Source organism: Bos grunniens, chromosome 16 (genome assembly GCF_055505025.1).
Source record: "Bos grunniens cultivar Pamir isolate PY7600 chromosome 16, Bosgru_T2T1.0, whole genome shotgun sequence".
Classification (NCBI taxonomy): domain Eukaryota; kingdom Metazoa; phylum Chordata; class Mammalia; order Artiodactyla; family Bovidae; genus Bos; species Bos grunniens.
In genome coordinates this window covers 68,081,029-68,105,888 of record NC_141180.1, presented here as the reverse complement: position 1 = coordinate 68,105,888, position 24,860 = coordinate 68,081,029, and the positions used below count along the sequence as shown (strand labels likewise).

Genomic DNA, 24,860 nt, shown 5'->3' with positions numbered 1-24,860 from the left:
GTATTCTTGCCATCTCTTCTGAATATCTTCTGCTTCTGTTAGGTCCATACCATTTCTGTCCTTTATCGAGCCCATCTTTGCATGAAATGTTCACTTGGTATCTCTAATTTTCTTGAAGAGATCTCTAGTCTTTCCCATTCTGTTGTTTTCCTCTATTTCTTTGCAAGAGACATAACATTATATAAATTAAAGATTTTTTGTTTAAAGTGTGTATTGTGTCCTGGAGAACAGTGTGTCATCCTTGTAAAGTATTACCTCTGTATTGGGGTTTCAGCTATACCATTAACAGGCTGTTTCAACGCTTTATCAGGCTGTTAGCTTCTGAGTGCTCTGGTTTATAGTAGGAGCAGTGGATCCCATGCTTATAGACCCACTTTCACACCTCCTTTCCTATAAAGCAATCCCTTTTTGGTCTGAAGAAAGCTATGTCAATGAATCAAGCACTGTCTAAGCCCTCAAGATAGTGGTTTTGTGTGAGGCTTAGCTGTGAAAAGAAGAGAAGTGAAAAGCAAAGGAGAAAAGGAAAGATATAAGCATCTGAATGCAGAGTTCCAAAGAATAGCAAGAAGAGATAAGAAGCCTTCTTCAGCGATCAATGCAAAGAAATAGAGAAAAACAACAGAATGGGAAAGACTAGAGATCTCTTCAAGAAAATCAGAGATACCAAGCGAACATTTCATGCAATGATGGGCTCGATAAAGGACAGAAATGGTATGGACCTAACAGAAGCAGAAGATATTCAGAAGAGATGGCAAGAATACACAGAAGAACTGTACAAAAAAGATCGTCACAACCCAGATAATCATGATGGTGTGATCACTGACCTAGAGCCAGACATCCTGGAATGTGAAGTCAAGTGGGCCTTAGAAAGCATCACTACGAACAAAGCTAGTGGAGGTGATGGAATTCCAGTTGAGCTATTTCAAATCCTGAAAGATGATGCTGTGAAAGTGCTGCACTCAATATGCCAGCAAATTTGGAAAACCCAGCAGTGGCCACAGGACTGGAAAAGTCAGTTTTCATTCCAATCCCAAAGAAAGACAATGCCAAAGAATGCTCAAACTATTGCACAATTGCACTCATCAATGGCACCCCACTCCAGTACTCTTGCCTGGAAAATCCCATGGACAGAGGAGCCTGGTAGGCTGTAGACCACGGGGTCACGAAGAGTAGGACAGGACTGAGCGACTTCACTTTCACTTTTCCCTTTCATGCATTGGAGAAGGAAATGGCAACCCACTCCAGTGTTCTTACCTGGAGAATCCCAGGGACGGGGTGTCCTGGTGGGCCGCCATCTATGGGGTCGCACAGAGTCGGACACGACTGAAGCAACTTAGCAGCAGCAGCACACACTAGTAAAGTAATGCTCAAAATTCTCCAAGCCAGGCTTCAGCAATATGTGAACCGTGAACTTCCTGATGTTCAAGCTGGTTTTAGAAAAGGCAGAAGAACCAGAGATCAAATTGCCAACATCCGCTGGATCATGGAAAAAGCAAGAGAGTTCCAGAAAAACATCTATTTCTGCTTTATTGACTATGCCAAAGCCTTTGACTGTGTGGACCACAATAAACTGTGGAAAATTCTGAAAGAGATGGGACTACCAGACCACCTGATCTGCCTCTTGAGAAATTTGTATGCAGGTCAGGAAGCAACAGTTAGAACTGGACATGGAACAACAGACTGGTTCCAAATAGGAAAAGGAGTACGTTGAGGCTGTATATTGTCACCCTGCTTATTTAACTTATATGCAGAGTACATCATGAGAAACACTGGGCTGGAAGAAGCACAAGCTGGAATCAAGATTTCTGGGAGAAATATCAGTAGCCTCAGATATGCAGATGACACCACCCTTATGGCAGAAAGTGAAGAAGAACTAAAGAGCCTCTTGATGAAAGTGAAAGTGGAGAGTGAAAAATTTGGCTTAAAACTCAACATTCAGAAAACGAAGATCATGGCATCTGGTCCCATCACTTCATGGGAAATAGATGGGGAAACAGTGGAAACAGTGTCAGACTTTATTTTGGGGGGCTCAAAATCACTGCAGATGGTGACTGCAGCCATGAAATTAAAAGACACTTACTCCTTGGAAGGAAAGTTATGACCAACCTAGATAGCATATTCAAAAGCAGAGACATTACTTTGCCAACAAAGGTTCGTCTAGTCAAGGCTATGGTTTTTCCTGTGGTCATGTATGGATGTGAGAGTTGGATTGTGAAGAAGGCTGAGCGCCGAAGAATTGATGCTTTTGAACTGTGGTGTTGGAGAAGACTCTTGAGAGTCCCTTGGACTGCAAGGAGATCCAACCAGTCCATTCTGAAGGAGATCAGCCGTGGGATTTCTTTGGAAGGAATGATGCTCAAGCTGAAACTCCAGTACTTTGGCCACCTCATGGGAAGAGTTGACTCATTGGAAAAGACTCTGATGCTGGGAGGGATTGGGGGCAGGAGGAGAAGGGGACAACAGAGGATGAGATGGCTGGATGGCATCACTGACTCGATGGACGTGAGTCTGGGTGAACTGCGGGAGTTGGTGATGGACAGGGAGGCCTGGCCTGCTGCGATTCATGGGGTCGCAAAGAGTCGAACATGACTGTGCAACTAAACTGAACTGACTGATGCACAGGAAGGTCAAGCCCATACCTGGACCCTGTCGAAATCAATAGCTAACCCTTCATTGAAAAAAGTGAAATATAGTCAGCTTGTCATTGTATGGCATAACCAACTCAATGGATATGAGTTTGAGTAAGCTCCTGGCATTGGCGATGGACAGAACAGCCTGGCATGCTGCAGTCCTTGGGGTCGCAAAAAGTTGGACACGACTGAGTGACTCAGCTGACTGAAGTGAACTGCCACCAAATGGCCAATTACTCTTCTCAAAAATGGAGCACACTTGGGCCCTGTTGTTGTTAGTGCATATATCTAGCAGTTAAAGAAGCTAAATCGGCCTCAGGAAGTGGATACCCATGTTACTGGGCTCCCATCTCTGTCTCCGTGGCTACTTAGTTAACTCACCCATTGTGCCAGTCCTGGGGTGGCTAATGCTAGAGCCAGCTCACATCCACCACCCAAGGAATTTTGTCCACCCGGGTTACTGAGTGCCCTCTCTCTGAGCATGATCTTTGGTGAGCGTCAACATTCAATGTTAAGTCTTTACAATGTGATCCCCACTCTGTCCATTCACTTGCCACTCCCTCAGAAGTCCCTGTCCCTAATCTTCCTGTGTGTCTGTTGTAGCCCTTGACCAGAGGCAAAATTTTCATCACAGCCCAAAAATCTCTTTACATTTTTATCTGTTTATACTTCTCTTTGCACAAGGATCTCCTTACCATTGTCTTTTATGGCCAGCTCTGAGTTGGCCTGTAGTCCAGTAGCAATCCATTTCTGACTTTCATTCACATACCAAATGACCCATTAGTTAACCCAACTCCAGTGTTTTCCTCTCTAACAGCTGGTTATAAGGGTCAATTCCCTCAGTGGGGACACAAGTAGAAGCCAAGTCAGGGGCAATGCCCCTGTGGGAGATGATGCAGTGACTGGGATAACTGCTCTTGCAGCTTGCTTCTGCCCTTCGGTTTTGTTCATATTGAGTCCCAGGTGTGACTCTTCCATTGTGTTATGGTAGGTTATTTCTGGACCTGTACAGATTTTTGAATTGGTGAGTCTGATAGAACTCACCTCATGATCTGCCATTCTGGCTTCATGACTTCTGAGTGTTCCATGTTCAGACACTCTATTCTGTCTGTAGGAACTGATTTTCAAAAGGTATGTGAGTCTCTGTTTTAGTTGGAGAATTTCTCCTAGACATGAGGGATCTGCATTATGGTTCTCCAGTTGTTTTTTCCACAAACCCTACACAGCATTTTCCCCATCATGGATACCTCTAAAATAATAGGGTCTGATACGTACAAGCTGCAGATTGACTTGTGCCGTGGTTTGAATCTGTGCAGAGCTCTTTCTTGCTTTGGGTTTTATGGATATCTTAGAGCTTTTCATATCACCTAGTTTGTGGGGATATGACCCTTGAGCTGCCATAACACAATGCCACGTGCTGGGTTGTTTTAAATAACAGAAATGTATTGCCTCACAGTTACAGAGGCTGGCCATCCAAGATCAAGGTTCCGGCAAGGTGGATTTCACTATGAAGCCTTGCTATGTGCTCACATACTCTCTCCTTTGTTTGCACATAGGGAGAGAAAGAGAATCTGAGCTCTCTGCTGTCTCTTATAAGGACACTAATCAGATCAGATTAGAGCCCTTCACTTCTGACCTCATTTCACCTGAATTACCTCCTCACAGGCCCCATCCCCAAACATAATCGTATTGGGGGTTGGGGTTTCTACACATAGAATTTTGGGGGAACACAATTCAGTCCATAGCCCTGGGTTTTAGCAATGTTCTCAAATATGAAATATACTGCTTCCAGAGCTAAAAACCAAAGAGGCCTATGTTTGTGTATATAATTTTTACTTATATTCTATTGATATATGTATATATTTATGTGTAAATAGGTACTGTGCTGTGCTTAGTCACTCAGTTGTGTCTGACTCTTTGCAACTCCATGGACTGTCGTCTGCCAGGCTTCTCTGTCCATGGGGATTCTCCAGGCAAGAATACTGGAGTGGGTTGCCATGCCCTCCTCCAGGGGATCTTCCCAACCCAGGGGTCGAACCCAGGTCTCCCACATTGCAGGCAGATTCTTTACCACCTGAGCCACCAGGGAAGCCCAAGAATACTGGAGTGGGTAGCCTATCCCTTCTCCAAGGGATCTTCCTGATCCAGGAATCAAACCAGGGTCTCCTGCATTGCAGGTTGATTCATTACCAGCTGAGCTACCCAGGAAGCCCATATATATTTCTTTATAAATGATACAGTATATAATTAATCTGTAGAAGAAATATCCTGGTATGCTTCCAGACAAGGGAGTTCTTAAAATTTTACTGATTTGGCAGCCCTGTAAGTTTCTACAGAGTTTTGCCTATCCAGCTCAGCTCTCATGTAGTCTTCAATCCACTGGATTAGTGTGATGTTCTGAAGGATGTTTAGGTGGTCCAGATCTATACTATGACAGAGGGAAGGAGAGTTCATGCAGTTGTTGGGCAGCAATGATTAAGAATGGTTTCTTATCCTCTAATAGTGATGGAAAGGAAGACCTCTGCCATACTAATAGTTACATTCTTTGTGTCTACACACATGATAGTTTGTTCTAGCAAAGATACTGTGTCTGCCATATAGGCTTAAATTAACGTCACTATGTAGTTGAATTTGCAGGTGGTGTACTGTCTTCCTCTGGTTCTGTCTGGTTTGTCAGAGGCCAGAGTAGTGAAATAAAGGAAGGCATGATGGGGACCTGCACCTTTCAGGTCTAAGGGTAGCAGTATTTACCATTCCCCGCATGATATAATTTTATTTTTGATGTATTCTCTTGGCTGGGTATAGGGCAGTTTCATGGGTTTCCACTTGGTTTTTCCATTTCCCTCAGATCAATGACACATTGTGGTGGTATGTAAACTCCTGGGTATATAAAATTCAATTATGTGTTCCCTGGTGATGGCACCCCACTCCAGTACTCTTGCCTGGAAAATCCCATGGACAGAGGAGCCTGGTAGGCTGTAGTCCATGGGGTTGCTAAGAGTCGAACATGACTGAGCGACTTCACTTTCACTTTTCACTTTCATGCACTGGAGAAGGAAATGGCAACCCACTCCAGTGTTCTTGCCTGGAGAATCCCAGGGATGGCGGAGCCTGGTGGGCTGCCGTCCATGGGGTCGCACAGAGTTGGACACGACTGAAGTGACTTAGCAGTAGCAGCAGTTCTTACAGACTAGGGAAATGGCCCCAGATAAGATCCAGAGGATCATTTATGAGCCAAAACCAAGTCAGGACCCTATTTCCTGGTCTCTGCATGCTCATGTTCAAATCTGGGCCATCATGATTAACACTTATGGCCTCTGGGTATCAGTATCCACTCAGACTCCACAACAAGCAGAGGTAATGTTTGTGTATTCTCTCCATCTCAATGTACAACCCAATTAAATGGCCGTCAGTCCCCATGGGGAAGGAGTGGAATCATTGTCATGTAGTTTTCACTTGCCGTGGAAGGGTGGGGATCTTTCTCCTGAGACTGGGCCTTTGATTCAATAAATAAATTTTAGGTTTAAAAACTGTCTGAGGGTTAGGAAGCAGGCGGAAGATCTTGATTTCCTCTGGGGGAAACTGCTTTCAGCCTCCTAATGGTTCATCAGTTTGTCTTGAGGTTCACTTGGATCAGTACCCTCGAAGGCCTTCCATCTACTTTGCTCCTCAGGGACACAACTCTCTGAGGGCCAAGTTTCCTTGGCTGCCGCACTGACTCTTCTGCTCATTACGATAACTGCACCAATGTGACTTCTGACACTTAGGTGCTGCCAACTGCTACTTGCTAACTTTGACATCTTGTCATTCCCACTCTTTAGGTGAGCCCAGTCCCATGGCAATATCTCTAGCCATATGCTCTGGTCTACAGAGAACCTCCATGGAGTTTGTTAATGATGCTGGCGCACCCGTCACCAGCACACTCCTAATTGCTTTGGTAAGTGGTTCCCTGTTGGCTTTTCTCTGGAACATTTTCCTCAGGGGGGTTTGATTCTTATCTCGTGTATCTGCTTTTGCATAATCACTTCTTGGAGTGTTAAGCTTCTTCTACAGTCTGTTATGGAAATTCTGGTCTTCCGACTTCACTGAAGCTGAACGATCACTTACTCCATTTCAAATAGCCATTCTAGCAATTTTTTAACACCATTTCCCAGGTTCCTTGCTGAGTCATTAACTCTCATACCCAGAAGAATTCTCCTTACTGATAAAGTCCTTTTATCCAAATTTGTATTTTACCTATTCCCCTCACTCCATGACCTCAGAATGTACTACTCTCTCAGATTCTGCCAATAACATATTTTCTAAGTCCTTTGAGGTTCCTTCATGGTATAATCCACTTATTCCCTTTGATGAACATGTTTCTCTTTGGCCTAAGAGCTGTGAGTCAAAGAAGTTGTTCATGAGGGAAGCACTTGTTTTCTGCAAAACATTCATGAGAAATGGGAATTCTAGCCCTAACTTGTGGGAGTGGGCTAATTCTTTGTGTTCAAATGGTTCAGAAGAATCTTGGAATTAAAACAATTGGAGATAGAAGGCTAAAACAGAGCTTCTTATCCAAGTTCCGGGGTCCTGTTCTTTCATGACCAGGGTTCTGGCCTTGGTGTGGCATACCTGCTTTGTTTGGGAGTTTCAGCTTCTTTGGAGCTCAGATTGTCTTATAATGAAGTCCTGGGCATGATTTTCATGCCTCATAGATAGAAAGCAATCCATATGCAAGTTCCCATCCCAGTGCTTGTTCTTATGCCCATCCTGGTCCTGGTAACAATTGTTTTATGTTGGGTTTCCTGGGCACCAGTTTATGAGGTAAAGATTAGTATAAGTAGTACTTTTAGTAGGGAGTGTTTGCAATGAACATCTCTGGAAGGAAGAGGAAAAAAGCCAGGTTGTTCAGAAAGGGAAGTTGAACCACAGTGCAGATCAACAGAGTTCTAAGTTGACCAATGAGGATCTCCTCAGCTAGGATGAGTCTTCAGAATCAACCGAAATTGTATAGGGGGCTGGTCTTTCCCTTCATCCTGATCAGTTACTGATTGCAGGCTGCCTTTGAAAAGAGGTGTCACCTTACACAACTCAGTTTTCTTAGGATACACAAAAATAGCTGACAGTTGAAGGTCGTCTTTGGATGTTCCCGTGGCAGCAGAATAGTAAGTCCCCAGTTTCAGAAGAGGTGTTCAGGCAACAAATTGCAGCGACCATCACATGTTGCTACTGGAAAAATGTGAGGAACATGGAACCAGTTTGGGGCACATTTCATTCTCTTGTTTCTGGCTCTTGTTTCTTCTTTCTTGCTTCCTTCTTCCTTTAGTGTTCTGGAGACATCTGTGCCCATTAAGACCATTATGTAAGGGATTTTATGAATAAAGATAGAGGCAAAAGGAATGGATCTGAGCACTCACCTGAAAGAAACCTCACGATTTTAGCTTTTCTCTGAAGCATCACTTGTAAGACTGTGAGTCTCCACCTACAAGGTACATGGAAGAGTTAGACCACCCAGAGCCACTTGGCTAAGACTTTCTCATCCATAAAGACTCACCACAAATACGATCTTCCATAAGAATCCCTACTTATTTCTCCCTTAAAGTAGATTGTATTTGTGATCATGCATTACTTTTAAAGGTCTGAAAAAGTTGGATTAAAAATTAGCATTTTGTGCTTCAGGACTAACGCTTGACAACCTTGATGATGAATACTCCTAAGGAACTGAGCCTTGCTCTGTACCAGTGAATATTCCAAGACATTTTGGGTATGCTACCTATTACTTTCCTCTATTGGTCAGAAAGGTAGGTAGCCAGTTGCCAGAAAAGTTGCAAATGGCAGCCAGAACAGTATCAATGTTCTGTAAGAATGACAAAAGATGCTTTAGGGAATGTGTCCACAGCAAAGTGGTAAACAACACCGTCACCTCTCAATATCTGGAGATAGTGTGGATCCCCCAAGTTACAGAAAAAGGGCAGGATTTATCTAAGCCAATCAAATTATACCACTCCCTTTCCCTTGTTGATTTCTTCTGAACCAGACAGTTCTTAGCGGATTAGCAGTTCTTAGCAGTCTGACTTTGACCAAAGAGAGGTAAAGACAGGCTGGGTAGGGACCTCTAGGAAAGCTGATTCTATGATCTCATGAGAGAGTTTCCAGAAGTGCCTCTTTTCTTTTTCCTTGGACATTGGTTTGTTGGTATAATCAAAGACAATACTCCTCACTGACCATAGTTCTGCAAGCTGTCCAGATGAGTGGCAACCTACCCTGACCATTAGAAAGTCAGTAACAGCTCTTCTCCACTAATGCCCAAGAAGTCCCATCTCTAAAGCCCACTGATCTCTGAATTCTGTGCTTCCTAAAATCTTGTACAGATCAACTTTCCTCAAGGAAAGTCTGCCTTAAAAAGCAGTTTTCCATTGCTTACTTAAGTAATAGCTTTCTTTTCAGATATTGAATGCTGGTCTCTTCCTTTAACAGAAAAATGTGATAGCCATTTTGTTTCTTTGCAGACTGAGGATTAAAGCAACACACAGAGATGTTTGCAGCCAGGAAAAATAAGGAGAATTTGATTGAGTTGGAACCACTGGGTTAGGCTCATTTAGAAATATCTCCTTCCTCTGGATTTCCAGCTACATGAGCTAATCAATTCTGTCATTATTTAAGCCACTTAAGTATTGCTTTCTGTGACTTGAATGCAATGCAAATTAACTGGTAAAAGAAGTGATGTTTAATTCTTAAAAGATATATTGGAGTTAACAATTGAAGATGATGAAGAAGTTCTCAGAAGCATAAAGAACAGCAATTAGAAAGATAAAGGAAGGAGAGAAAACATTTGTTAAGACACTTGAAGTACTTGTCATCAGTATAGTTGGAGTTATGAATATACACAGAGAATTGGGTTGAAAAGAAACTGTAGAAGTTATATAATTGGGACATAATATAAGGGAGAAAAGAGAAAATAGAAATCCAAATCTTGTTTGTGTATTCTAGGCCTTATCTGTCTACTTGACATACAAGGAGTATCTCTAGTTAATTGACTTGTTCAAACTGATTTTTTTCTTCCCCAGTTTCTATGTGTGTATGACAGTCCCTTCTCAAAACCAACTCAGTATTTTCTGTGGCTTGTGCTGAGTGGCCTCTTTTCAAATTAATTTTCCTGGGGTACAGTTGATTTACAATGTTGTGTTAGTTTCAGGTGTACAGTAAAGTGAATCAGTTATACAAATACATATGTCCAACTCTTTGCAACCTTGTGGACTGCAGCAAACCAGGCTTCCCTGTCCTTCACTGTCTCTGGAGTTTGCTCAAACTCATGTCCATTGACTCAGAGATGCCATCCAACCATCTCATCCTCTGTTGTGCCCTTCTCCTCCTGGCCTCAGTCTTTCCTAGGATCAGGGTCTTTTCCAGTGAGTTGGTTCTTTGCAGCAGGTGGGCAAAGTATTGGAGTTTCAGCTTCAACATCAGTCCTTTCAATAAATATTCAGAGTTGCTCTCCTTTAGGATTGACTGGTTTGATCTCCTTTGCAGTCCAAGGGATTCTCAAGAGTCTTCTCTAGCACCGCAGTTCGAAAGCCTCAGTTCTTTGGTACTCTGCCTTCGTTATGGTCAAATTCTCACATCTGTACATGACTACTGGAAAAACCATAGCTTTGATCCACTCTTTTTTAGATTCTTTTCCATATATGTCATTACCGAGTATTTAGTAGAGTTCCCTGTTCTATACAGTAGGTCCTTATTAATTACCTATTTTATATATAATAGTGTGTATGTGTCAACCCCAATCTCTCAATTTATCCCTCCCCCTCATCTCCTGGTAATCACAAATTTGTTTTCTACATTTGTGACTCCATTTTTGTTTTGTAGGTAAGTTCATTTGTTGGGTGGTCTCCTTTTAAAACCCTCTCATTTCTTTCTTTCTCCTTTATAACTTATTCTCACCAGGGACTTATTTTAGGATTTGTAGCATACACTCCTTGTATTTCTTCTTTTTGATGTTTTTACTGGTTGGTGTGTTCTGCTCTTTCAATTATCACATGAAGGATTGTTGCTTTCTAGTCTCATATCAAATGTCACCTCATAAAGGCCTTTCTGGACATCACAAAGAACTCCCAACATCTAATCACTGCTGGTAATATAACTCTTTTTATTATCCTCCTCAGTGTGATCTATCTAAAATTTATTTCTGTTTATTTGTTTATTATCATTTTCTTCTTCCTAGATTATGTTCACAAAGGAAAGATGCTTTCCGATTTGTTCATAACAGTATCTACAGGGCCTAGAAAATGGCCTACCACTTAGCAGATGTCCGTTTAATTATTTTTTAAATAGCAGAGACACAATCTGAGCTGGAAATATTTCTCTCTCTCCAACTATTTTTTATCTGATATGGAAATGAAAGAGAAGACAAACAACAAATAAAATGAATTATAGTAATGTGAAAAATGGAATAATGCCATGAGTATATCAGCTTTCTCATTATGTATTGATAAAGATACAAAGAGAATGATTACATTGTGACAGATAACCCAGAAATGGAACCACTGTTACATACTGTGTGTGTGTCTTGGTCAATAACGAGAAGCCTGTAGGTTATTCTTCCTTTGCCAGCTTATGGGAGTTTTGTACAGACAGCGGTGACACAGCATTGCAGTGATGGACAGAAGGGAGGAGAAGAGCACACAGGACCTCTCAGCTGGATCCCTCTGGTGTCTCTGTCCTTGAGCAGTGGTTTGAATTGATCATGGTCAGCTTGTACTACCTGTTCAGCACTTTTCCGGATCAGTTCTCCCCAGAGTTTGTGGTCGTGACACACTAATAGAGTATCTTCAGCACCCCAGACACTTGGTCAAGATGTCCTATTTGCATTTACCAGAGGAATAAAGGAAGTCAGAAGGTAGCTGCTGCAAAGGTATTAGGATTAGGGTTTGTTGTTTTTGTTGTTACTGTTTTGGTGCTGATTAGGTCTCTTAATGATACATTTTTAAATTTGGGCCCTAAAATAGAGGGGCAATGCTGTCTAACAGGGGTCAGATAGGAAGCAGAATTGGAATGACCTTGCTTCTCCAGACCTGGCTGCCAATGAGAGAGAGACACTGAATGTGGGGAAAACATCATGGATCAGCTATGTCTTCACTCCTCTCTCCAGACTTAAATCCCAGAAGTTGGACATATATTGTTTAATTGCTAAGTCGTATCTGACTCTTATAACCCCATGAACTTAGGCTGGCCAGGCTCCTCTGTCCATGGGCTTCTCCAGGCAAGGATACTGCAGTGGGTTGTCATTCCCTTCCCCAGGGCATCTTCCTGACCCAGGGATTGAACCCACATTGAACCCACATCTCCTGCATTGGCTGGCAGATTCTTTACCACTGAGCCACCAGGGAAGCCCCTGGACATATATTACATTTGTTAGGTAGTTAGAATAGGAACAAGGAGTCCAAAATGGCAGTGGCTAAAAGATAAAGAAAGGAAAAAGCCTGCAAAAATGGAACAAAAGAATATCCAAGGACCAGAGTGAGAACCTCAGGTGAAACAAACAGCCCTCCTGGCTAGCCCAGTTTAAATAGGGTAGACTCAGTGGGAGGAGAAAAAGCATATAAAAAGAGGAGCCCAAGATTGAGCCTTTCTCTCTTTTGGGGTTGGCCACTCTCATGCCTGGAGGATGTATTTTCCTTTGCTTGCCAAATATAACTGAGCTGTAACATTGGCCTGCCATTTCAAATCTTTGCTGTGGTGAGACAGAACTGAGGAAATTACACACTCCCCCAATATATCATATTTAAATAAAAACTAAAATCAAGAAGCCTTTTGCCATATCACCTTAGGAGCTTGAGGGGGAGGCTCCCTTGCAGAAAGACCCTTCTGTATCATGCATGACCACATCAGGGGAAAACAGTGATGTAGAGTGCTTACATAGCAGGATTGATGGGAATCTCTTGTGTCTCCCAAATGATTTGATGTATATCAAAATCAGCGATGCTATCAGGCTTGGGAGAGGAATGGGGTTGCTCTTATTGAGGCAAAATGATCCCAAAACTGGAGGTTTCAGGGAGCCCAACTGGGCCAGGACTAAGTCAGAATGACACCCACCCTTAGGAGAAGAGAACAAGAGGGCCTGCAGGGGAAGGCAGTGCTCTGCAGACTTAGTTGCTCCCAAGAGCTTGTTCATGGTGTGGTCTCTGTGGGCAGGGAGCTCCAAGCAGACATGAAATGTCGTTTCTGGGCCCAGCAAGGACCAGAAAACAGCTCCAGCTGTGGTGGGAATGGATGTGGGGTCTCTCATCATCATGATGCTAAACTCCCCAGTTTGTGAATCTACCTGAAAGAAACCATTTAAACAGGGGAAATGTTTACATTTGAAGGACCAGGTATCATTAATTATCAGGTCTAATTTTTCATTTTGCTACCTGGCACTGTGGGGGCATTGAGGAAGGTCAAATCCATTAGACACCCAGGGAGCTGCCTACCTTGAGTCAGCTGCAGTGTTTCCTGCTGTAGTCACTCAGGTGCCCTGAGGCACCTGCATCCCAAGCAGTGCTGGCATCTGGCAGGGGGAAGAGAGAGGGCTTCACACTGGAAGTTGCTCAGAAGTGACGTTTATCACTCACCACCCATCTTTCAGAAATTATCACATTGCACTGATCACATGAAACTGGTAGGGCCAAAAAATACAGCCCCACTCTGTGTCCGGAAGGAAGGAGAATCAGAAATATTCCAGGGACAGCACCAGGGGCCATAGTGAGTCCTACTGAAAGAGAAAACAAATTGTCATATTGCTCTCTTCCCTTCAAGAAATGGAGGTGGAAGAAAGTTCTCGATGGATGTTATCAGGGCTCATTCCATACAAAGGAAAGCTCAGAGCTGAGTGGAAAGAACTCAGCTCATTTATTTTGCTTAATAAAGGAAGTGAAATACAAAGGTGAGAAATTCTTGAGGGAGAGAAGCTAAGCCTCCTGTGTGTGAGTAAATGACTTCTACAAAGAGAGAGGAAGAGAGAGACATCTAATAGTTAAAACTGCTGGTGCTGCTGTGCGTTATCCCCAGTACAACCCCAAACTTCCCTTAAGTCTGTTACACTGCAAAATGCCTTGTTTTTATTAGCCTTTATGAAGGTTTGTTTTATTTGTTTTGAGAAAATTAAAGGGGTGGAGCTAAACATCTATGTGGGCCCAGGGTGTGGGGGAGGTCCATGGGGGAACCTTAAGTTGAGATTGAAACAAGGACATGGAGATAGTGTCAGTCCCAGGAATTTCACATATTGGTGAGGGTACTGAGTTTCATGCAGAATATGGGTACTCAGAACCATTCTATTAATATTTAAAACAGCTGAGTCACTTCAGCTTGGATCTGAATAATATTCTAATACTTTGTCTCTCTGGCATCTGGGATGGCTCAGTGGTAAAGAATTCACCTGCCAATGCAGGAGATGGCAGGAGTCTTGGGCTTGACCCCTGGGTCAGGAAGATCCCCTGGAGGAGGAAATGGCAACCCACTCCAGTATTCTTGCCTGGAGAATCCCATGGAGAGAGGAGCCTGGTAGGCTGCAGTTCATGGGGTTACAGAAGAGTCGGACATGACTTAGCAGCTAAACAAAAACAGCCACAGCTTTGGTTGCTTTTGCCAACTTGAAGTATATGCCTGTTACCTGAAACCAAAGAAAATGAGAATAAGACACTTTATAGAAGACTTAATAACCAAGAGAAACTGCACAGATTTTCTATATTGATAAGAAAGGAACCATGACAATTAGAAAAAAATTTTAAAAGCATACTTTGCACACCTAGGTTTTTCCCGACAAGTTTTCCTCCACAACCAATATACATGATATTCATGGTCTCTTTGTACTTTGGATGAGACGACACTGGATCATTTTAGCCTCAAATGCCTTTTATTTTTTGACATAAGCCTTTAAATTCACAATAGTCTGAATTGCTGATAAAACTTCTCTCAGCTTAGAATATTCTATTCTATGAGGAAATTAGATCCCTTAGCTAAATGCTTTCACATATGGAGTTTTAATCCTACCAATTTTCAGAAACATTACATGAAACAAACTTAAAGGAGGTCTTCTTTGTTTTAAAGAACATCAAGATATATCATTTAATTTTCCAGATGACTCCCATAAACAAATTATTTTGAAAACAGTTATTTGTAAAAAGAAATAAATGGGGCTGTTTTGAAAATGTTCAACGAGGAATGTAATTCCTTGAGCCAGGCTTCTGACATGCGGAAGGGCCAGATGCTCACACAAACCAGTGAGACAGCCTGCCTTTAAGATGCTCCCACAGCCAGTGTCTCCTCCTCTCTCCTCATGCAATGCATGTGCTGTGCTCAGTCATGTCTGACTCATTGTGACCCCATGACTGTAGCTGACCAGGCTCCCCCATCCATGGGATTTTTCAGGCAAGAATACTGGAGTGGGTTGCCATTTACTCCTCCAGGGGATCTTCCTGACCCAGGGACCAAACTTGCATCTCCTCTGTCTCCTGCATTGCAGGCAGATTCTTTATACACTGAGCCATCAGGAAAGCCCTTGTCCTCCTGATACGCATGCCGGGTGGGTATCACTGGCACCTGACTCCATGTGGCTGTCCTCTTTATTCAAGCTAAATCATCTCTCCTTTTTCCTGAAAATGTGGTGTCGAGGGAGATCGTCCTGCACCTTATGTCAGCTCAGCACACTCAGGCTTCGCACATGAGAAAGGGAGGCTCGTAATGTCTAAGTATTCTAAGTGGGCGATTTCAGGAAGTTGGACGGCAGTCGATGGACCTTCCTTTTATCTCTTAACATTACTTCCATGTGGGCTTTTTTAGCTTGGGGCCGAGGATGCTGGCAAGCTTGTGGATGACAGGAATTAGGAACCATCTTCTTCCTAGCCCCAGCCGATCCCAGGGGCCACAGTCTCTATAAGAATGGAACAAGAATACTGTGTTTTACTATGTGCAACTTTTGTAAAGATAGCCAACCTTTTACAACATTTCAAAAGTAGCATGCAGATGTTGCTTTATAAAACATCATATATCAGATCAAACATGAGACCAAATCTTTGAAAAGCAAAGATGTTTAAATACTTCAATGCTTTTGTGTAGATTTCTAAGTGCTGTGATTATGCTCAAATTTGTAGATAGGAAGGGAAAATATGTAGATTTGCAAGCATTATAAAACTAAATACCAACTTTTACTCTTAGCTTGCTATCTCTCTACTATATAAGTTTAAGCCATGAATATTGTTAATTTTTCTGTTTTTCATTAGTTCACATCAGCAAGTCATTTCATTGTGACAGTGTGATGACATGCATATGTGCTTTGGAGGAAGATTCATAGGAAACAACACAAATTCCTAAGAATCAAAAGAGACTGATATATTTGAGGTAGTTAATAACTTTTTTCTTCTTAGTGGGCCATAAACAAATTTGATAAGCCTTTAAGGAAGATCATTTTGTATCTTTCGTTGCAGTTGTTTTATACATCTATTTTTTTATTTGCTCTGTAAAGTCTAACTGCACTGTGGTAGCTTTGCAATCTTAACTCCAAATAAGTCATTGGAATCTGAAATATCATTGTACCTAACTAAGGAGACCAGCATTTTACATGCTTCCATGTTTGCCTTAGAAACAGTTTGGAAATTTTTATATGTGTAGACATATTAGATTAAATTGAATGTAGCTTGGCCTTTGTTACAATGATGGAATGGGGAAAATGTTACTATACATCTCTTTCTAAGGTTTCTTCCTACTTTAATATTGTATATACTAATATACATTTACATACACAAATGTAAACCTATATATACACACATATATATAGTTTATATATATACTTGTATACATGTATATATATACATATATTTGCATAAACATATATTTACATATACAAATACATAAATATGCGGCCGTTTTTTTGATTCCTTGCTCCTTACTGTTCAATGATCCCTTGGTTCTACCCTGTCACCCGCTGTGTCTTTTTTTCCTGGAAATATGAAGAGGAGAACAAAAGCTTTGGGCAACCCAATTTGCTACCCTAAAATGTCTCTTTGGAGTGTGGATTATTTTGAGTTGAAAACAATCAAGACTCAAAGACTCAGAAACTCTGACCTTCTCCTAATTGCCTAAAATAATTTTCATAGAGGGCTTGTTATAGGAAGAGATCTGTCACCAGAGATTTCTGTAATGAATGTTGGCTAGGTGTAGAGTTGTTATTTCAGTTGCTCAGTCATGTCCGACTCTGCGACCCCATGCACTGTAGCCCGCCAGGCTCTTCTGTTCATGGGATTACCCAGGCAAGAATCCTGGAGTGGGTTGCCATTTCCTTCTTCAAGGTGTGGAGAGGGATCCCTTAGAGTTCTCTGTGTCCCTTTGTATCTCCAAGTCTAAGCACACATTTTTACCAAACATTTGCTTTTCCATCTGCATGTGCATTGCCTCTGAAGTCCCAAACCACTCACCCCAACACCCTCTTTTGTCTCTAGCTGAAGATGGGACTTAAGGTGAGGGTTTTAACCATTCTGGTGAGTTACTCACCATTCCTGAGTTTCTCCCATGTGTGCATGTTATTAAGCTTTTGTTTTAATTTTCTCCTATTAATTTGTCTCATATCAATTTAATTCTTAGAGCAAACAGAAGAACCTAGTAGGGCAGAGGAAAATTTCTTCCTCCCCAACAAAAGTAAATGCTTTCCCTAGTTTGTTTTTGGTGTGGTTAAAAAAAAAAGAAACAAGAAACTGCTTTTCTTCTACCTGTTAGGTGGCAGGTAATGGTTATTTTCAATTTGTGCTCCCCTACTAATTTGAATTAAGGGGATTCCAAGCTCTTAGAAGCTAGAGCGTGGAAGCTGTCTTCTCTGTCAACTGCAGTAGAGGCAGCGTGAAGAAAGCGACGTCTAAGGGGCCCTTAGAGTGGGAAGGACTTGCAAGGAGGGCAGGTCCATGTCTGCCCTAGGAGAACAGAGGCCTTAAATAACCCTTACCTTGGAGCAATCTATTGGAATGAAGAGAGATGATAGATGGGAGTTAGGTAATTTTTTAAAGGCACAAAATTTGGTTTACCAAAGTGTAGCTTCAGAATGAGACTCTTAAAGAAAATTGTCTTTATTCCTCTGAGAAATGTTGGGTTTGCTGATAACACCAGTTTTTGTATCACCTATGACATCAACTGTGCTACTTTTTCTAGGTCATATTATATACAGAACAAGGTTGTGTTTCTCAATTAAATACCACCTTTTGTGAGAAGCATGAAGCAAAGCAAGTTAAGATAAAGTAGTCTGAAGTTTGAAACCAAAAAGAATCACACTAATATGGGTGATTAATAATACCTAACAGATACGACTCTTTCTTTCATCATTTATTGTTCACACTTTTTGGCCCCTGTGTTCTTAAGGAGTAAGGTTACATAAAATGGTTAGTATTGCTTCAATTCTTTATGATTCATTTTCATCTTTAATTTTTTTCACAGATTGTTCTTAAGATCACTGAAAAATCGTATTGAGGAAAACAAAAAACAGTACTTTATGGTTGTTTATCAAATGTCAGCCTGGAACTTTGAACCACTTTTGCTAAAAAATCGGTGGCTATCTTCCAGATCTTAAAACTTATATTTTTGTTTCCATCAGTGTTAGCGCCTATCTGTTTGAGTTCAGAAATGACTGCTATCTGATCCAAAACTGTGATTATTTTTCATATTTAAGGCAGTATAGTAGAAAATATTCAGGAGATGTTTTATCTGATATTCAGTTTTTTATCAGTTAGAATTGTCATTCAGATTAGATCAGATCAGATCAGATCAGTCGCTCAGTCGTGTCTGACTCTTTGCGACCCCATGAATTGCAGCACGCCAGGCCTCCCTGTCCATCACCAACTCCTGGAGTTCACTGAGACTCACGTCCATTGAATCAGTGATGCCTTCCAGCCATCTCATCCTCTGTCTCTAAACGCAGATTTGTTTGGTTGCAAAGCAGAGAGTGGACCAGACCCTCTCTGGGTAGCTCACTTATGACATCATAGTTTTTGTGAATAAGAATTTCATTTATAGACACTTTGTTGTTTATTGTAGTAAAAAGTTTCAAATCTTTATAAAATTTAATATTCAGCAGTGATTCTCTTCTGAATTTGTCTAATCTCTCTCCAATATGAAACATAAAGCAATATGAATTACATGATCTATTTATGGAGATGGGTATCAACTAAAAATTTGATTCTAGATGGATAGTAGCCTAAAATCAAATCCAGATTATATATATTTTAAAATTTCTTATTATATAAGTAGCAAGAATGGTAACTTTTAAAATAAAATTCATTTACTTAATTCAAACTGTTGAGTTTAATAAAAATGTGCATTGTACTTTAATTTATTTGGAGATTATAAGTATAATGATTGTTTACAAGTTTGTATTTTTACTATAATTCTGATTTTTTTAATTCTTTAAAAATATATATTAAACTGAAGAGTAGCTCAGAAGAAGTACAGGTCTTAATATCTCTTTCATTTCCTCCCTTTGTCTTATTTATTATGATTTTTGCACCCAGATAAATTTATTCATTAAACCCCTTTCCATTACCACCTTCATCCACTCAATGCCTGCCACCAAATGAAAATTCTTAAGGCCAAATGATCACAATAATTTTAAAAGAAACTTAAATTAGCTTCACAATGGCATAGAGTATATTATTTAGCTAATATCATGATTGTAGCAAATGGAATTAAAGAGGGAAAAAATCTGGAATGAGTAGAGCAAAGTGATATAAAACAAAGCAGTTAAATAAATTTGGCAAAATTATTGAAAATATCACATATTTAAATCCTTTTATTTGACTTTTCTAAGCTCTTGACTTCAATCATCATTTTTTAGCATTTGATTTTTTGAGAATTACTTGTAATTTTTTATATTGAGAAGTTTGACAACCAAAGAAGTTTCGGGCTTTGACCATGACCCTTGATGTATGTATGTATGTATGGGAAAATCGAAATCATAAATGATGAACTTTTGCATTTCCACAAAGTATGGAAACTCCTAGCCTTTAATACATTATTTCTGTTCATATGCATATTTAAAGGCATCTAGATTACTCCTGGTGCCTAGTAAACCCTCTCTACCTTGGTTTTAAATATTCTTCTTTCTTTAGCAGAAGAAACCAACTTTCCAGTGTTTAATTCTATAGGTTTGCTTCTTCTTTCTTAAAAGCTATTCCTAGAACATGCTGGAGAATGTGATATTAAGAAACTGAAACTGTGCAGGCTCTTTGCTCTTTTAATCTCATAACAATTCTTGCAATGCATGTGCTGTCCAGGACCAGTCTCCCAGCATGAATAATGGGGGCCATTTTAATTGTCTTCCATTTGGACCTTAAATTCTCTGCTTGATTTTGCTGATCTAATTATATAACATCTATGTTCATTATGGACTGGGAAGGTTTAAGTATGTTTCCTATTGCTAGGATCAGAGAATGACTCACATATTCCTTTAACCCACATGACTGCTAGGCAAGACCTGCCTCTGAGAAGTGGTGTACTCAGTGTCCATAAAAAGTGGTGGAACTGGTCTTGCTGAATATATATATTTATACATCCATTTTAATACTTATATTTAACTTGTATATTACTTATTTTGAGATATTATATGACTTATATTGGGTTTTCCCAAATCAGACCTAGATACAAATATTTGAATGCAAATAATTCATTTAGGAGATGATCATGAAGAGTCTGGAAGAAAAAGAGGGAAAACAGAAACTGGGGCAAGAGAAAAGTCAGATAAATGTGAATTTATTAATGGTTTATCACTGTGGTCAACTGGGACTCAATTCCATTGGATGAATTTCTGAGAAACTTGCCTCTGAACTATCTTGCCAGGCAATGGGAGCTAGGACATTGGTGTACAGACCCCACACTGGGCAGAAGATCACTCTGTGCACATCCCTGTCCCCCTCACCTCCCTGTCAGAAATCACAGTTTGAAGTGCACTCAGGCACCTCAAGGGAAACTGAGATAAGGCATCAGAAGGACTGCTAGTACTAGTCTAGACTACCTTCATCCTTAGACACATTTGTTCTGATAGAGATTAATCTCCAGGTGGAGTGACCCACATCTTCATTCCTAAGGGATATGAAATGAAGTGAAGTGAACTTCCTCAGTCGTGTCCAACTCTTTGCGACCCTGTGGACTATAGACTACAAAGCTCCTCTGTTTATGGGATTCTCCAGGCAAGAATACTGCAGTGGGTTGCCATTTCCTTCTACAGGGGATCTTCCCAACCCAGGGATTGAACCCAGGTCTCCTGCATTGCAGGGCAGATGCTTTACCCTGTGAGTTACCAGGTTTCTGGTTATCTTGATTTTGTCAGGCTACTGTGGCTATAATTGTTTTCTTAGTATTGTCACTGAGCTGAGAACATCAAGAGATGCCCTAGCATATTAATAAAGTTCCAAGACATATTTCTGCTTGTTCTCAATATGAATTATTGTCTCTAGATACGTATGACAGTAATTACTTTCTTTGTATTCGAGTCTGTTGGTGTAAAGTGTCCAAGATGATTTGGTATCAGTTGTAACTTTGGGGTTTTTAAATTCTTTGTATTATATCTTTGACTTTCCCAGGCCTTTGTTGCTGTGTGCAGGCTTTCTCTAGTTGCGGCAAGCGGGGGCTGCTCGGTTGCAGTGTGTGGACTTCTCACTGCGGTGGCTTCTCTTCTTGTGGAGCATGGACTCATTAGTTGTCACCCATGGGCTTAGTTGCCCCACAGCATGTGGAATCTTCCTGAACCAGAGATTGGATCCATGTCCCCTGCATTAGCAGGTGGATTCTTAACCACTGGACCATCAAGAGAGTCCCTAGCTTTGGGTTTAATGAAATTCTTATTGTGTCTTTTGGTTATAGAAGCAGCCCCTTCTTCACCACTATAGGGCACTCGGATCAATCACAATTGGGTTGCATGGGAAGGAAGCAAAAATTCCCCAAATAGATGACTGAGAGTGGTGATAAGAGCCATTCCTACTTCTGTCCCATGGTTCTTGGTTCAGTGTGTCCCAGCTCTTGGGCACACAGCGCTGTCTAATTGTCATGGAAATCAGTCCTGAATGTTCATTGGAAGGACTGATGCTGAAGCTGAAACTCCAATATTTGGCCACCTGATGCGAAGAACTGATTCCTTGGAAAAGACCCTGATGCTGGGAAAGATTGAAGGCAGGAGGAGGAGAAGGAGATGCCAGAGGATGAGATGGTTGGATGGTATCACCGACTTGACGAACTTAAGTATGAGCAAGCTCCGGGAGTTGGTGATGGATAGGGAAGCCTGGCATGCTGCAGTCCATGGGGTCACAGAGAGTTGGACACGACTGAGTTGACTGAACTGAATTGAACAATGTTTATACCACATTCTAAAGGAGATTGCCCCAACTCAGGAGAGTGTGTCCAACCTAGTTGTAACCTAGTTGTAGATGAAACTTTGAGTATTCATTCTAAAATTCAGGTCATGAACTTCTGCATGATTTACTGTATGAAGGGACTGGTGAATCTTATGGGTGTGTGTTCAATATTACATCTCCTTTGCTATAAAATGACTTCCTTGGTCTAAAGCAATGCTATTTAGTATATACTACACCAGTAAATCTGTCAGAATTAGGACAGTAGTGCTTGTGAAAGGGAAAAAGCCCATCATTCTAGAATAAGTTTCAGTTGCAATAAGGATGAATCATTGCTCACTTCATGAAAAAGAGATTTGATGTATACAATATGCTCATAAGTGATTCTCTGCCATTGAAAGTTCATATATTCAGCAATATCTGTAACTAAATACAAAAGCCTTGGTAAAACTGAATCCTTGCCTTTGTGCTCATGTATAACCTTTATCCTTGCTAACATATATAGATATTCTGCTCACTGATTAAATGTGCAAGCAATGGATGGTCAAAGACAGAAACCATCTGGTCAAAGACAGGTCAAAGACAAAGACTGACATCTACTGGACGAGTTATCTTATCCACCTAGTTGTTAAGCCTCTTCTCTGCAGTAGATATTCTCTTGTGGACACTGACACAGCACATAAAAACATTCGTATTTCAGGTCCATTCACGTAGACCCACTTACATTCCTTCTCACTCTAACTCCTTTATTAAATGTTCTAGTACTGTTTCTTCTGCTTTCTAATGAAGCCATTTGCCATTGCCCAGCAACTTGTATGTGCCTTTATCTCAACGGCTTCTTCTTCCCTGGAAGGAAATACTGGAGTGTGTTGCCTAATGTTCTTACCACCGAGACGATTTCTCTTCACCATGTCCTTAGGGCCACCTCTTGAGTGGAACTGTGTGTGGCAGTGCCCATTTCTGGCTTCTCCTCAGACACCAAGCTCTGGAGTCACCTGATAAATGGCTTGAAGAAGTATTATAAAGATACTTCTAGAAAGTTATTGCCTCCAAAACTCAAAAGGGATCACCATATACTTCTTTCATAGTGGTAAGAATGTAGTAACTTTTCTTTTACAATATAGTGGATGTCCCCCTCCTCCCTAAGATTATTAGAACTGCTAGAAATTTTACTGATGGGACAGGACTCTGATTATTGTATAGTTTTTCTTTTACCCTCTGGCATATATATGTGTGTCTTACCAGGGGATCCATTATGTTCTTGGTACTTCTGTTCATTAGGTTCAATTAGCATAAATTCATCAACATAGTGGACCAGTAAAAGTGAAAGAAAGACAGAAAGTGAAGTTGCTCAGTCATGTCCGACTCTTTGCGACCCCATGGACAGTAGCCTGCACCAGGCTCCTCCATCCATGGGACTTTCTAGGCAAGAGTACTGGAGTTGGTTGCCATTGCCTCCTCCAGGGAATCTTCCTGACCCAGGGATTGAATCCAGGTCTCCCGCATTGTAGACAGACGCTTTACCGTCTGAGCCACCAGGGAAGTCCTGCTGGGGGACTAGTGAGATATCCTTCAAAGATTCAAGATGATTAATATTTCTAATAGAGAGTAAGGGAGTTAAAATAACCCTTGGAAATACAGCGAATATGGTTTGATTTATTTCTCAAGTGAATATAAGTATCTTTCCTGATAAGGAAACCACATTCTCTGGATTAGGGTTTGGCAAACTATAACCCATGGGCCTATAATCCATTTTTATAAATAAAGTTTTATTGGAATACAGTCACAACCACTTATTTAAGTATTGTCTATACCTGCTTTTGTGCTGCAATGAGAGACATGAGTAATTGAGACATCGAATATATGGTTTCCAAGTCTGAAATATTTCCTACATGACCCTTAAAAAAAGATTGCTGACTCCAGCTCTGGCTCAAAAACCCCAAAACAAGTGCAAGAAAAAGTTGATTTCTGACAAAATATACCATCATATTTAGCACAACAGCTGCAGCTGGTCTACTGTTTGCTGAAGTTAATGATAACTTATCATCATCCCCATGACCTACTTTTTTGAAATCGTATTGATGTGATGGAAGGGGCTACTTTTAAGACTAACATTTATAACTCCACCCATGAGGCAGTATTGTCTCAGATTTACTATCATGGTTAATGGAGATAGTTCTAGGAACCTTGACTTGACCTTTCATACCATAATGACTCTTTCCACTGGCCACAGAGGTTTAACCTGTGATAAGTTTATCTAGTTCAGTGATATGCCCTGAGAACAGAGAAACATCTGAGAACCATCTGAGCAAACTGATAAAACTATATGCAACTGTTTTTGCCAGGAAATTAAATATTGAGTCATTGAGACTCAAGAGAGTACCCCTGTGTCAGTCACTTTTTCCTGTATCCAGTCTTGTACTCTACCACCCTGCTAGCCTAATACCCTCAAGATCCTCCCCAACATAGGCTCCCCATTTTCCTGCTAACATGTTTTAATCAGGTCTTGCAGCTGTCCTGCAAGCTGAGTAAACTGCTTCTTCCAACAGATGGGCAACGATGCAGGGAGGATGGACAAACGTTGAAGAGGACACATATTGTCCTGAGCTGTGAGCTTCAGGTGAAGCCTCTGCTTCATGTGTAGGCAGTTGCACAGTGGCAAGCTTCAATGCAGCAAGACCAGGGAATGGAGATGCTCGGTAGCCAAGAGGGCTCAGGGAAAACAGGATTTGAGCTTCTCAAGCATTTGACTAAAGGCCCCCAGCCTTGGTCTCAAGGTCTGAGTCCTTCTCTGTCAGAGTCCTCATTTTGAGCATAGGTGACCTGCCCAAGCTGTGTATTCTGTCTCCTTTGTGTCTCAAGATCTTTAGGATCTAATTCTAGACAAAATTAATCA

At 41.1% G+C, this 24,860-nt stretch overlaps 1 long non-coding RNA gene across 4 annotated transcripts in view; it reads left to right on the top strand.

The window, feature by feature from the left end:
* Positions 1-24,860, top strand: part of LOC147356955 (uncharacterized) — a 431,587-nt gene that overhangs the window by 148,612 nt on the left and 258,115 nt on the right. For 3 of the 4 annotated variants that reach the window (XR_015143676.1, XR_015143679.1, XR_015143680.1), the window contains exon 3: positions 6,452-6,567. This is a non-coding gene — a long non-coding RNA (uncharacterized LOC147356955). Of the gene's footprint in view, positions 1-6,451; positions 6,568-21,199; positions 22,306-24,860 lie in introns of those variants that run through there. The other variant, XR_015143681.1, reaches the window with a different exon arrangement.